Raw genomic sequence first — 14,763 nt, 5'->3', positions numbered from 1 at the left:
GCAGCGTGTGGGCGGGGCCCTGGAGCGGTTGGTGCAGCGTATGGGCGGGGCCCAGGAGCGGTTGGAGCAGCGTGTGGGCGGGGCCCAGGAGCGGTTGGTGCAGCGTGTGGGCGGGGCCCAAGAGCGGTTGGAGCAGCGTGTGGGCGGGGCCCAGGAGCGGTTGGTGCAGCGTGTGGGCGGGGCCCAGGAGCGGTTGGAGCGGTTGGTGCAGCGTTGGTTTAAAAACGTTCCCTCACACTTCAAAAGAAGTGGTCTGGAGGAAGCCGCTGATTGGTGGAAGCGGACTAGAGGAAGCAGCTGATTGGGCGTAACCCAAATTGTACAGGGCATTGGTGAGGCCGAATCTGGAGTATGGTTTGCAGTTCTGGTCGCCAAATTATAGGAAGGATGTCGACAAAATGGAGAGGGTACAGAGGAGATTTACTAGAATGTTGCCTGGGTTTCAGCACTTAGGCTACAGAGAGAGGTTGAACAGGTTGGGTCTTTATTCTTTGGAGCGTAGAAGGTTGAGGGGGGACTTGATAGAGGTTTTTAAAATTTTGAGAGGGACGGACAGAGTTGACGTGGGTAGGCTTTTCCCTTTGAGAGTGGGGAAGATTCCAACAAGGGGACATAGCTTCAGAATTGAGGGACAAAGGTTTAGGGGTAACATGAGGGGGAACTTCTTTACTCAGAGGGTTGTGGCTGTATGGAATGGGCTTCCGGTGGAAGTGGTGGAGGCTGGCTCGATTTTATTATTTAAGAGTAAATTGGATAGGTATATGGATAAGAGGGGATTAGAGGGTTATGGTCTGAGTGCAGGTAGATGAGACTAGGTCAGGGAGAATGGTCGGCGTGGACTGGTAGGGCCGGACAGGCCTGTTTCCATGCTGTAGTTGTTATATGTTATATGTTTTAGTTCAGGGTTCAGTGAGTTCAGGGTTAAGTGAGTTCAGGGTTCAGTGAGTTACGGTTTCGGTGAGTTAAGGGTTCAGTGAGTTAAGGGTTCAGTGCTTTTTAGTAAAGGTACAGTTTAAAGGATTAAGAGGGATTTGATTTAATTTGGGGGTAAGACATGTCAGGTGAGATCGGCCCCGTGGAATGCTCATCCTGCAACATGTGGGAGATCAGGGATATTGTCGGTGTCCCTGATGACTACGTGTGCAGGAAGTGTGTCCAGCTGCAGCTCCTGGCAGACCGCATTGAACGGTTGGAGCTGCGGTTGGACTCATACTGGAGCATCCACGATGCTGAGAAGGTCGTGAATAGCACGTACAGTGAGTTGGCCACACCGCAGGTAAAAGATGAGCGGACAGAAAGGAAACGGGTGGCCACTAGCCAGCGTAGCAGTAGGCAGGTAGTGCAGGAGTCCCCTGCGGTCATCTCCCTCCTAAACAGATATGCCATTTTGGATACTGTTGGGGGAGGTGGCTCATCAGGGGATGGCAGCAGCAGCCAAGTTCATGGCACCGTGGGCGGCTCTGTGGCAAAAGAGGGGAGGAAAATGGTGGAAGGGCTATAGTAATAGGGGATTCAATTGTAAGGGGAATAGATAGGCGTTTCTGCGGCCGCAAACGAGACTCCAGGATGGTATGTTGCCTCCCTGGTGCAAGGGTCAGGGATGTCTCTGAGCGGCTGCAGAACATTCTGGAGGGGGAAGATGAACAGCCAGTTGTCGTGGTGCACATTGACACCAACGATATAGGTAAAAAACGGAATGAGGTCCTACAAGGTGAATTTAGGGAGCTAGGAGATAAAAGTAGGACCTCAAAGGTAATAATCTCTGGATTACTACGAGCCACGTGCTAGTCAGAGTAGAGACAGAAAGGAAAAGGAGGTGGGGTAGCGTTGCTCGTTAGAGAGGAGATTAAAGCAGTGGAAAGGAAGGACATTAGCTTCGAGGATGTGTAATCGATATGGATAGAGCTGTGAAACACTAAGGGGCAGAAAACGTTAGTGGGAGTTGTGTACAGGCCACCTAACAGCATTAGTGAGGTTGGGGATGGCATCAAACAGGAAATTAGAAATGCGTGCACTAAAGGTGCAGCAATTATAATGGGTGACTTCAATCTACATATAGATTGGGTGAACCTAATTGGCAGGGGTGCTGAGGAAGAGGATTTCTTGGAATGTTTGCGAGATGGTTTTCTAAACCAACATGTCGAGGAACCAACGAGAGAGCAGGCCATTCTAGACTGGGTATTGAGTAATGAGGAAGGGTTAGTTAGCAGTCTTGTTGTGCGAGGCCCCTTGGGCAAAAGTGACCATAATATGGTGGAGTTCTTCATTAGGATGGAGAGTGACAAAGTCAATTCAGAAACAAGTGTTCTGAACTTAAAGAAAGTTAACTTTGAGGGTATGAGACGTGAATTGTCCAAGATAGACTGGCAATTTATACTTAAAGGGTTGACGGTGGACATGCAATGGAAGGCATTTAAAGATTGCATGGATGAACTACAACAATTGTTCATCCCAGTTTGGCAAAAGAACAAACCAGGAAAGGTAGTGCATCCGTGGCTAACAAGGGAAATCAAGGACAGTATTAAAACAAAAGATGAAGCATATAAATTAGCCAGAAAAAGTATCATACCAGAGGACTGGGAGAAATTCAGAGTCCAGCAGAGGAGGACAAAGGGCTTAATTAGGAAAGGGAAAATAGATTATGAGAGAAAACTGGCAGGGAGCATAAAAACTGACTGCAAAAGCTTTTATAGATATGTGAAGAGAAAAAGACTAGTTAAGACAAATGTAGGTCCCTTGCAGTCGGAAACAGGTGAATTGATCATTGGGAACAAGGAGATGGCAGACCAATTGAACAACTACTTTGGTTCTGTCTTCACTAGGGAAGACATAAACAATCTGCCGGAAATAGCAGGGGACCGGGGGTCTAACGAGATGGAGGAACTGAGGGTAATCCAGGTTAGTCGGGAAGAGGTGTTAGGTAAATTAAATGGATTAAAGGCCGATAAATCCCCAGGGCCAGATAGGCTGCATCCTAGAGTGCTTAAGGATGTAGCCTCAGAAATAGTGGATGCATTAGTGATAATTTTTCAAAACTCTTCAGATTCTGGAGTAGTTCCTGAGGATTGGAGGGTAGCTAATGTAACCCCACTTTTTAAAAAGGGAGGGAGAGAGAAAACGTGGAATTATAGACCAGTTAGCCTAACATCGGTAGTGGGGAAAATGCTAGAGTCAGTTATTAAAGATGTGATAGCATCACATTTCGAAAGTGGTGAAATCATTAGACAAATTCAGCATGGATTTATGAAAGGCAAATCATGCCTGACGAATCTTATAGAATTTTTCGAGGATGTAACTAGTAGAGTGGATAAGGGAGAACCAGTCGATGTATTATGTCTGGACTTTCAGAAGGCCTTCGACAAGGTCCCACATAGGAGATTGGGGTACAAATTTAAAAAACACGGTATTGGGGGTTCAGTGTTGAGGTGGATAGAGAATTGGTTGGCGGACAGGAAGCAAAGAGTAGGAATAAACGGGGTCCTTTTCGGAATGGCAGGCAGTCACTAGTGGGGTACCGCAAGGCTCGGTGCCGGGACCCCAGTTATTTACAATATATATTAATGATTTGGACGAGGGAATTGAATGCAATATCTAAGTTTGCGGATGACATGAAGCTGGGTGGCTGCAGTTGTACAGGGCCTTGGTGAGACCGCATCTGGAGTATTGTATACAGTTTTGGTCTCCTAATCTGAGGAAAGACATTCTAGCCTTAGAGGGAGTACAGAGAAGGTTCACCAGATTGATCCCTGGGATGGCAGGACTTTCATATGAAGAAAGTGTAGCGACCATAGAGAATGGTCCGGGACGTCGAACCCTCAGATTGGCCAGCAAGGTCACGTGTGAGCGCGACCGTAGGGATTGGTCCAGAGAGCGACATCGCTGATTGGACAGCGTGGTCATGTGCGCTTTTGGCGCCCGAAAAGGTTCAGTTCAGAGAAGTCTTCGAAGAAGACAGTGAGTTTTTGATGGTTGTCCTTTACCTTGTTGTTTAACCTTTGTATTGGAATATTGCTGTCGCAATAAACTTCTTCTACAACCAACAAGTTTCCGGACTCGCCATATTGGTGACCCCGACGTGCTCTGGACGATCACCGACTATGCAGGAACACGACGCCCCGTTGTTGGATGCCGCGCCCGGCACACCGGAGTTAAGCGCAGTAAGCGTTCACCTTCCGTCGTTTTGGACACATCAACCGCAATCTTGGTTTGTCCACACCGAAGCCCAATTTCATTTAAGGAACATATCGGCCGACGCGACGAAGTATTACTATCTCGTCAGCGCTCTATCACCGGAGACGACCACACGCGTGATGCGGTTCATCGTTAATCCGCCTGCGGAAAGCAAGTACGAGGCAATGAAGAAATTGTTACTGCGAACCTTCGGGTTTAATAGGCACGATCGCGCTGAAAAACTTCTGCACCTACCGGACCTCGGAGATCGACGGCCGTCCGTTCTCATGGCCGAGATGATGATGTTAGCCGGTGAGCATACGGATTGCCTCGTGTTCGAACAGGCATTCCGAGAGAAGCTTCCCGAGGATGTCCGACTGCTGCTCACGGATTGTTCTTTTAAGGACCCCGAAGCATATGCAGAGAAAGCGGACGCGCTCTTAGCGGTTAAATCGAAGGCAAGCGGTTCGATCAACAAGGTCTCGACATCAGTGACCACGCCACAGCGACATCAAGATGGCGCCGCGTCTCCCGCCAGTTCTCCAAAAGCCCGCCAAAAAGATCCGCACAAGCGCGGCTGGTGCTGTTATCACCTACGATGGGGTAGAGAATCCCGCAACTGCCGCTCACCTTGTACCTTCGCTGGAAATGCCTCGGCCGATCGTACATAGGGGCAGTTGCGATTGGCCAGAACCGACGCCTCTACGTCCACGATCGATTCACGGACACAGAATTTTTGGTGGACACGGGAGCCATCGTCAGTATAGTGCCGCCGACCGACCTCGAAACCAGAACGGGTAAGACAGGTCCCACCCTCATCGCGGTTAATGGCAGCCCCATTCGCACTTTCGGTATACGGAAGATGTCCCTTGTGTTAGGCCTCCGCACGTACGAATGGCCATTCATCATAGCAGACGTCAGACAAGCGATCCTAGGCGCAGATTTTCTCTGGGCTTTTTCACTGGTCCCTGATGTCCGCGGTAACGACTTCCGACCCTCCGCCAGCGAGGAGCCCGTCGCTTCGACAATCGCCTCCCCGCCCAGCCCTACTGTCCAGGCCGTCGTCGCGGCCCCTGACTCGTATGCTGAGATCCTGGCGGAGTTTCCAGAGCTGCTCATCCAACGTTTTGACACGCCTTCGGCCAAGCACGGCGTGGTCCATCACATCCGCACCGAGGGCCCTCCCGTTTTCGCTCGGGCCAGGAGACTACCGCCAGACAAACTGGTGGTGGCACAGGCGGAATTTAGGAAGATGCAGGAAATGGGCATTGTCCGACAGCCCATGGGCCTCGCCGTTGCATATGGTCTCCAAGGCATCTGGGGGGTGGAGACCATGTGGCGATTATCGGCGTCTCAATGCTGTCACCACGGCTGATCGCTACCCCATACCGCACCTACAGGACTTTTCGTCTGGGCTGGAAGGGGCGGTGGTGTTCTCCAAAATCGATTTGGTGCGAGGATACCACCAGATTCCGGTGCGGCCGGAGGATATACAGAAAACTGCCACGATTACTCCGTTCGGGTTGTTCGAATGGTTGCGTATGCCTTTCGGTTTAAAGAACGCGGCACAGGCTTTCCAACGACTGATGGACCGTGTGGGTCGGGGTTTACCCTTTTTGTTTATTTATTTAGACGACATCCTGGTCGCCAGCCCCTCAGTGCAGGAACACCAGGTCCACTTGCGGACTGTGTTCCAGTGGCTCCAAGACCACGGGCTCATTATCCAACCCTCCAAGTGTCAATTCGGCCTCCCTTCTCTTGATTTTCTAGGGCACAGAATTACCCCTGCCGGCGCCTCCCCTTTGCCCGAGAAGGTGGAGGCTATCCGGGCATTTCCCAGGCCCACCACAGTAAAAGGACTACAGGAGTTCGTAGGTATGGTTAACTTCTACCATAGGTTCGTTCCGGCAGCTGCGCGGGTCATGCGCCCGCTCTTCCAGTGCCTTGCGGGAAAACCGGTAGAGTTGATATGGCCCCCTGCCGCAGAGTCGGCTTTTACAGCAGCTAAGGCAGCCTTGGCAGACGCCACCATGTTGGTCCACCCGAGCCCCTCCGCCCCCACGGCCCTGACGGTTGACGCCTCTGACGTGGCGGTGGGCGGGGTCTTGGAGCAGCAGGTCGGTGGCCGTTGGCAGCCCTTGGCGTTTTTCAGCCAGCAACTAAATTCGGCTGAGCTGAAGTATAGCGCATTTGACCGAGAGCTTCTGGCCCTCTATTTAGCTGTTCGTCATTTCAGGTACTTCCTTGAGGGCTGCCCATTTGTGGCCTTTACGGACCACAAACCATTAACATTTGCATTTTTCAAATTGTCTGACCCATGGTCGGCCCGCCAGCAGCGGCACCTGACTGCCATCTCCGAATTTACCACCGATGTCCGTCATGTCGCGGGTAAGCTTAATGCCGTTGCTGACGCCCTGTCTAGACCTGCTTTTTCCCCTATTTCGGCGGTGGACTGCGAGGTGGATCCCCAGGAGCTTGCGGAGGCACAGCTTCTAGCGGATACCGCCTCGGCATACCAGTCCACCACTTCGGGATTGAAGTTGGCTCAGGTAGCCTGCGGGTCGGAAGGCACAAAAGTCTGGTGTGATGTTTCCCTTCCCCGTCCCAGGCCGGTAGTACCGCCCTCCCTTCAGCGCCGGGTTTTTGATGCCATTCACGGGCTGGCGCACCCGTCCATCCGCTCCACCTCTGCTTTAGTAGCAGCTCGGTTTGTCTGGCATGGCCTACGGAAACAGGTAGCGGGTTGGGCACGTTCCTGCGTTCCCTGTCAGACCGCTAAAGTCCAGCGCCATGTCCAGCCCCCCGTACAGGAGTTCGAGGTCCCAGCAGTTCGTTTTTTCCACATCCACGTGGATTTAGTCGGGCCTTTGCCTTCCTCCCGGGGCTACACCCACCTCCTCACGGTGGTGGATCGGTTCACCCGGTGGCCAGAGGCTTTCCCATTGTCTGATATCTCGGCAGCCTCTTGTGCCAGGACTTTGGCCCTCCATTGGGTAGCACGTTTCGGGGTCCCGGCAGTTATTACCACTGACAGGGGGCCGCAGTTCACTTCGTCCCTCTGGGCCGCACTCGCAGAACTGTACGGTTCCAAGTTACAACCCACTACTGCATACCACCCCCAGTCAAATGGACTTGTAGAAAGGTTCCACCGTCAACTCAAGGCGTCCCTCAGTGCAAGGCTTGAAGGCCCGGACTGGGTAGACCAACTCCCCTGGGTCCTTCTGGGCATCCGGACTGCTCCTAAGCAAGATCTCGGTGCGTCGTCCGCGGAGCTAGTGTATGGCTCGCCACTTCGAGTACCCGGGGATTTGTTTCCGGACCCCTCAGACCAGCTGCCTCCAGTCCCATCAGTCTTAGCATCGCTCCGGGCACGGGTGGGTTCCCTGGCTCCAGTTCCGACTTCACGTCATGGGTGTCCCATGGTACATGAACCGCCTTCCCTGAAGGACTGTGAGTTTGTGTTTTTGCGAAAAGATTCCCATCGTGCCCCGTTGCAGAGGGTCTATCAAGGGCCGTTCCGGGTTTTGCGTAAGGGGACGGCTACCTTCACCTTAGACTTGTGCGGCAGGAGTGAGCTCGTCTCGGTGTCCCGGCTTAAACCTGCACACTTGGATCCGGATCAACCAGTCCTGGTCGGCCAAACCCCTAGGAGAGGCCGGCCTCCGTCAGTTCCGCTCAGTCCAGGACCCCCCGTTCCGGCAGTTCCTCCAAGTCCGGAATCCCCTGCTCCTGTGGTTCAGGCTGCCCCTCTCCTTACTCGTTATGGTCGCGAAATCCGGCTCCCTGCTAGGTTCCGTACCTCGGGTTCTGGGGGGGGTCATGTAGCGACCATAGAGAATGGTCCGGGTCGTCGAACCCTCAGATTGGCCAGCAAGGTCACGTGTGAGCGCGACCGTAGGGATTGGTCCAGAGAGCGACATCGATGATTGGACAGCGTGGTCATGTGCGCTTTTGGCACCTGAAAAGGTTCAGTTCAGAGAAGTCTTCGAAGAAGACAGTGAGTTTTTGATGGTTGTCCTTTACCTTGTTGTTTAACCTTTGTATTCGAATATTGCTGTCGCAATAAACTTCTTCTACAACCAACAAGTTTCCGGACTCGCCATAAAAGACTGGATAGACTAGGCTTATACTCGCTGGAATTTAGAAGACTGAGGGGGGATCTTATAGAAACATATAAAATTCTTAAGGGGTTGGAGAGGCTAGATGCGGGAAGATTGTTCCCGATGTTGGGGAAGTCCAGAACCAGGGGTCACAGCTTAAGGATAAGGGGGAAGCCTTTTAGGACCGAGATGAGAAAGTTTTTTTTCACACAGAGAGTGGTGAATCTGTGGAATTCTCTGCCACAGAAGGTAGTTGAGGCCAGTTCATTGGCTATATTTAAGAGGGAGTTAGATGTGGCCCTTGTGGCTAAAGGGATCAGGGGGTATGGAGAGAAGGCAGGTACAAGTTACTGAGCTGGATGATCAGCCATGATCATATTGAATGGCGGTGCAGGCTTGAAGGGCCGAATGGCCTACTCCTGCACCTATTTTCTATGTTTCTATGTGTATGTAATGTAGATGGGGAGGGGTTGGGGATGGGAAGGTGGAAATGGTTGCACTGCCAGGTGTGGCATCTCTATACTAAAACCCTAGTTTGTTTGTTCCTGAACTACAGCCAAAGCGGAACACGATAGCGCGACAATTTTAGGCCCACCTTACTCAACGTCATCCCGTTGGTGCTGATGGAAGAAGTTTAATTGAAATCGGTGTTATATTTTTTAAGTTATTCATATTTTAAAGTTTAAATCTATCTCCTAGGGAGGGAGGGGGGTGGAGGGAGGGAGGGAGAAGGGGGGAGGATAAGGGGGTTGAGGGGGATGCAGTGGGGGAGGGGAAGGGAGGAGGGGAGGGGAGGGGGAGGGGGGTTGCGAGCTGGAGGGGGGAGGGGAGGAGGGAGGGAGGGGAGGCGGGGGAAGAGGGGGAAGGGGGTGAGGGTTGGAGGAGAGGGTGCTGCACCAATGCAGGAGAGGTTTGGGCCCAGTAACTTGGTCTAGTAAGGCAAGGCAAGTTTATTTATATAGCACATTTCATACAGCAATGGCAATTCAAAGTGAGCATAAAAATACAGAACAAGGAGAAAAGGTAGGAAAATACAAATAATAATAGTAAGATAAATAAAAAAGTTATAAGTAAGATTAATAGAGGAATGATTAATAGTGTAATAGTTGGGAATTAAAGTGTTGTGGGTGGTGTGGGAGTGTTATGTATGTATGTAGTTTGGTTACCTACAAACTGTAAATGTTAATGTTTATGCTGAAGGAATTACACGAGAAATTCCGAGCTTCACAAGTGGAATTTGAGGCGCTATTCCTTCAGTTTGCAATCAAGCAAACCACAAGCCCAGGGCAGAAATGTCAGCGTAGGAATGCAAAGGAGAGATGAACTGGTTAGCAACCGGTAGATCCATCGGGGCTTGGCAGGGGTACTCGCGGAAACGGTGGCTCAATCTACCCTCTCGCCTCGCCGGTGTAATGGAGGCCTCGCCGGGAACACGGGATGCAGTGGGTGAGGCACACAGGTGGTGCACGAAAACGCCTCTATCTCTCTCTCACTGTCAGGGGTCCCTTGATGGGTGTAAGACAGACAGAAAGCAAAGAGTGGGGATAAATGGGTCCCTTTCAGAATGGCAGGCAGTGACTAGTGTGGTACCGCAAGGCTCGGTGCTGGGACCGCAGCTATTTACAATATACAGTAATGACTTGGATGAAGGGATTAAAAGTACCATTAGCAAATTTGCAGATGATACAAAGCTGGGTGGCAGTGAGAACTGTGAGGAAGATGCTATGAGGTTGCAGGGTGACTTGGACAGGTTGTGTGAGTGGGCGGATGCATGGCAGATGCAGTTTAATGTGAATAAGTGTGAGGTTATCCACTTTGGTGGTAAGAATAGGAAGGCAGAGTATTATCTGAATGGTGTCGAGTTAGGAACAGGGGACGTACAACGAGATCTGGGTGTCCTAGTGCATCAGTCACTGAAAGGAAGCAAGCAGGTACAGCAGGCAGTGAAGAAAGCCAATGGAATGTTGGCCTTCATAACAAGAGGAGTTGAGTATAGGAGCAAAGAGGTCCTTCTGCAGTTGTACAAGGCACTGGTGAGACTGCACCTGGAGTACTGTGTGCAGTTTTGGTCTCCAAATTTGAGGAAGGATATTCTTGCTATTGAGGGCGTGCAGCGTACGTTTTCTAGGTTAATTCCCGGAATGGCGGGACTATCATATGTCGAAAGACTGGAGCGACTAGGCTTGTATACACTGGAATTTAAAAGGATGAGAGGAGATCTTATCGAAACGTATAAGATTATTAAGGGGTTAGACACGTTAGAGGCAGGAAACATGTTCCCAATGTTGGGGGAGTCCAGAACAAGGGGCCACAGTTTAAGAATAAGGGGTAGGCCATTTAGAACTGAAATGAGGAAAAACTTTTTCAGTCAGAGAGTTGTGAATCTGTGGAATTCTCTGCCTCAGAAGGCAGTGGAGGCCAATTCTCTGAATGCATTCAAGAGAGAGCTGGATAGAGCTCTTAAGGATAGCGGAGTCAGGGGGGATGGGGAGAAGGCAGGAACAGGGTACTGATTGAGAATGATCAGCCATGATCACATTGAATGGCGGTGCTGGCTCGAAGAGCCGAATGGCCTCCTCCTGCACCTATTGTCTATTGTAAGGGAGAAGGTATAGCCACAGGTGTCTCGTGTCTTACTGTAGGTGGGGCGGGTACATGGGGAAGGGGTGGTTCGTGTGGGAAACTGAGTGCAAAACAGCAGTCGCCGAGGGTGCAGTCTCTGCGAAAGGCGGAAATGGAAAATCACCAGATGCTCTTTGCTTTTTTTACCTTGAAGATTTCCACTGCTTCTTTAATCGGCATGAAGAGGTGCTCTGTTCCCGCGCGTCTCGGCAGATCAGGCAGATTAGTTGCTTGTCTGTTTCGCAAAACAGCTTCAGTTCTTCCTGGTGTTCCTCGCAGTGAAGTTTACTTTGCTTGCTTTCCGTTTTCGGGCTGAGTGTTCAAGCTTTCTCGGTGATACTCACCAGGGCCCGATTCACCCTGAGGCTGCGGTCTGCAAACTCCTCTCTGCACTCCGGGCAGGAGTTTCTCCCCTCCCTGTCCCAACTCTGCATGATGCAGGAGCAGCAGAAGTTGTGCCCGCACTCCAGTGACACCGGATCGGTGAAGAAATCCAGGCAGATGGGACAAACCACGTCCTCGGTCCAACACTCGGACTGAGCCATCGAAGCCATTTCAATTCACACAACTTCCTGGTTCACGCCGAGCCCTGGAGTACAGCGAGTGTTCAAATGTGCGCTGGCAGCAAAGGATGAACAATACTAATAAACCAAGTCAAGTCAAGTTTATTTGTCACATACACATACAAGATGTGCAGTGACATGACAGTGGCAACGCCTGCGGATTGTGCAACAAAAAAAATGAATACAGATTTCTTTTTATTCCCTGGAGATATAATAGTTAACAGTCCCGATGGCCTGTGGGGAGAAACTCCGTCGCATCTGAAGAAGCCTGAAGAAGGGTCACGACCCGAAACGTCACCCATTCCTTCTCTCCAGAGATGCTGCCTGACCCGTTGAGTTACTCCAGCATTTTGTGTCCACTAGCATCTCATATTTCGCTTGGGCAGCTTGCAGCCCAGTCGTATGAATATTGATTTCTGTAATTTCCAGTAACTCCAGCATTCCCTCTCTCTCTATCTCCCCCACTCAAGTAGCACTAGCTTCTCGTTTTCACTCAACAAACAGCTAATAATGGCCTGTTTCCTTTATAATCGTTGTTTTTTTGCATATCTTTCATTCATTGTTCTCTATCTCTGCATCATCGTCTATATCTCTCGTTTCCCTCATCCCTAACCAGTCTGAAGAAGGTGTGATAGTCGCTTAGATTTATCTATTAAATAATTCAAAGAACACAAGACTCAGTTAAAACTTTTTACTTTAACACCAAGGTGGGAGAAGACACAGAGACCTGAGTACTGTTGTTCACTCAAGCACTTGCGTCTGTCCTCTCAAAGAATGCCCAGAATACAGGCAATATTTATACATAGAAACATAGAAAATAGGTGCAGGAGGAGGACATTCGGCCCTTCGAGCCTGCACCGCCATTCAATATGATCATGGCTGATCATCCAACTCAGTATCCCGTACCTGCCTTCTCTCCATACCCCCTGATCCCTTTAGCCACAAGGGCCACATCTAACTCCCTCTTAAATATAGCCAATGAACTGGCCTCAACTACCTTCTGTGGCAGAGAATTCCACAGATTCACCACTCTCTGTGTGAAAAAAAACTTTCTCATCTCGGTCCTAAAAGACGTCCCCCTTATCCTTAAACTGTGACCCCTTGTTCTGGAACAGCACAATGCAGAACAAAAAGCACACCCAGTAATTTTCCACAATTCAGTAATTTTCCACAGTTACATGACATCAGCCAGTCTTAACAAGAACATAGTAGAGTTCCCATAGTATAGTTCCTTTAATTGTGTTAGGGAGTCAAGCAGGAGTAAATAGGAGTTGCATAGCTAAGATGATTAGGGAGGCACCGTTTTGCGATAAGGATCTAGTTCAGAACATTGGAATGTCCAGTCCTCAACAAACCATGAAAAACAACATCTAAACCCTGAGAAACAACTTGTTATCTGCAGGTAGTATAAGAATATAACTGCAGATGCTGGTACAAATCGAAGGTATCTATTCACAAAATGCTGGAGTAACTCAGCAGGTCAGGCAGCATCTCAGGAGAGAAGGAATGAGTGACGTTTCGGGTCGAGACTCTTCTTCAGACTGATGTCAGGGGGGCGGGACAAAGGATGGATATAGGTGGAGACAGAAAGATAGAGGGAGAACTGGGAAGGGGGAGGGGAAGAGAGGGACAGAGGAACTATCTAAAGTGGGAGAAGTCGATATCTGCAGGTGTCTGGTACCGTGAAGGCCGACTTCCCATGGGAGCATATTCAGCTTAAAATGTCTGCCATAGTTAGCACAAAATAGTTTCCACAGTTTTAACCCTTACAAAGGGTCTCGACCCGAAACGTCACCCATTCCTTCTCTCCAGAGATGCTGCCTGTCCCGCTGAATTACTGCAGCATTTTGTGTCTGTCTTCGGTTTAAACCAACATCTGCAGTTCCTATCTACACAATACTAAACGATGTTGTTTCGTTGCAAGTGTTCGGGGCGAAGAGTCCCAGGCAATCTCCCACTGATTTCGCACCAGCAAAAGGCTGGTAACACATTAAGCGAGTCGGTGTATGACAGGAATTGGAAGGGAGAGAGCTGGGAGGCCGAGCAAACTAGTGAAAGGCCTGGATAGAGTGGACGTGGAGAGGCCTCGACCTACATGACCTCCCCGTTTCCAAACACTTCAGCTCCCCCTCCCATTCCTGCCCTTGGGCCTCCATTGTCAGAGTGAGGCCCACCGCAAATTGGAGGAACAGCACCTCATATTTTGCTTGGGCAGCGGTATGAATATTGTCTGAAGAAGGGTTTTGAACCGAAACGTCTGTCCCGCTGAGTTAATCCAGCATTTTGTGTCTTCCTTCGGTATGAATATTGAGTAACCCTCAACTAACCATGGCAGAAATTTTAAGCTGAATATGCTCCCGTGGGAAGTCGGCCTTCACGGTACCAGACACCTGCAGATATCGACTTCTCCCACTTTAGATAGTTCCTCTGTCCCTCTCTTCCCCTCCCCCTTCCCAGATCTCCCTCTATCTTCCTGTCTCCACCTATATCCTTCCTTTGTCCCGCCCCCCCTGACATCATCTGAAGAAGGGTCTCGACCCGAAACGTCACCCATTCCTTCTCTCCTGAGACGCTGCCTGATCTGCTGAGTTACTCCAGCATTTTGTGAATAAATACCTTCGATTTGTACCAGCATCTGCAGTTATTGTCTTATACTACCTGCAGATAACAAGTTGTTCCTCACGGTTTAGAAGTTGTTTTTCATGGTTTGTTGAGGACTGGACATTCCAATGTTCTGAACTAGATCCTTATCACGAAACGGTGCCTCTCTAATCATCTTAGCTATGCAACTCCTATTTACTCCTGCTTGACTCCCTAACACAATTAAAGGAACTATACTATGGGAACTCTACTATGTTATTGTTAACACTGGTTGATGTCAGGTAACTGTGGAAAATTACTTAGCTGTGGAAAATTACTGGATGTGCTTTTCGTGCTGCCATGTGCTGTATAAATATTGCCTATATTCTGGGTATTCCTTGAGAGGACAGACGCAGGTGCTCGAGTGAACAACAGTACTCAGGTCTCTGTGTCTTCTCCCACCTTGCTGTTAAAGTAAAAAGTTTTAACTGAGTCTTGTGTTCTTTGAATTATTTCATAGATAAGTCTAAACGACTATCACACCTTCTTCAGACTGGATAGGGATGAGGTAAACGAGAGATATCGACGATGATGTAGAGATAGAGAACAATGAATGAAAGATATGCAAAAAAACATAACGATTATAAAGGAAACAGGCCATTATTAGCTGTTTGTTGAGTGAAAACGAGAAGCTAGTGCAACTTGAGTGGGGGAGATAGAGAAAGAGG

The 14,763-nt window shown here is 49.8% G+C and overlaps 1 protein-coding gene across 1 annotated transcript in view; it reads right to left on the bottom strand.

The window, feature by feature from the left end:
• Positions 1-14,763, bottom strand: part of LOC144603044 (zinc-binding protein A33-like) — a 124,093-nt gene that overhangs the window by 15,631 nt on the left and 93,699 nt on the right.

Source organism: Rhinoraja longicauda, chromosome 19 (genome assembly GCF_053455715.1).
Source record: "Rhinoraja longicauda isolate Sanriku21f chromosome 19, sRhiLon1.1, whole genome shotgun sequence".
NCBI classification, from domain to species: Eukaryota; Metazoa; Chordata; class Chondrichthyes; order Rajiformes; family Arhynchobatidae; genus Rhinoraja; species Rhinoraja longicauda.
This window is presented reverse-complemented; position numbering and strand designations above follow the sequence as displayed.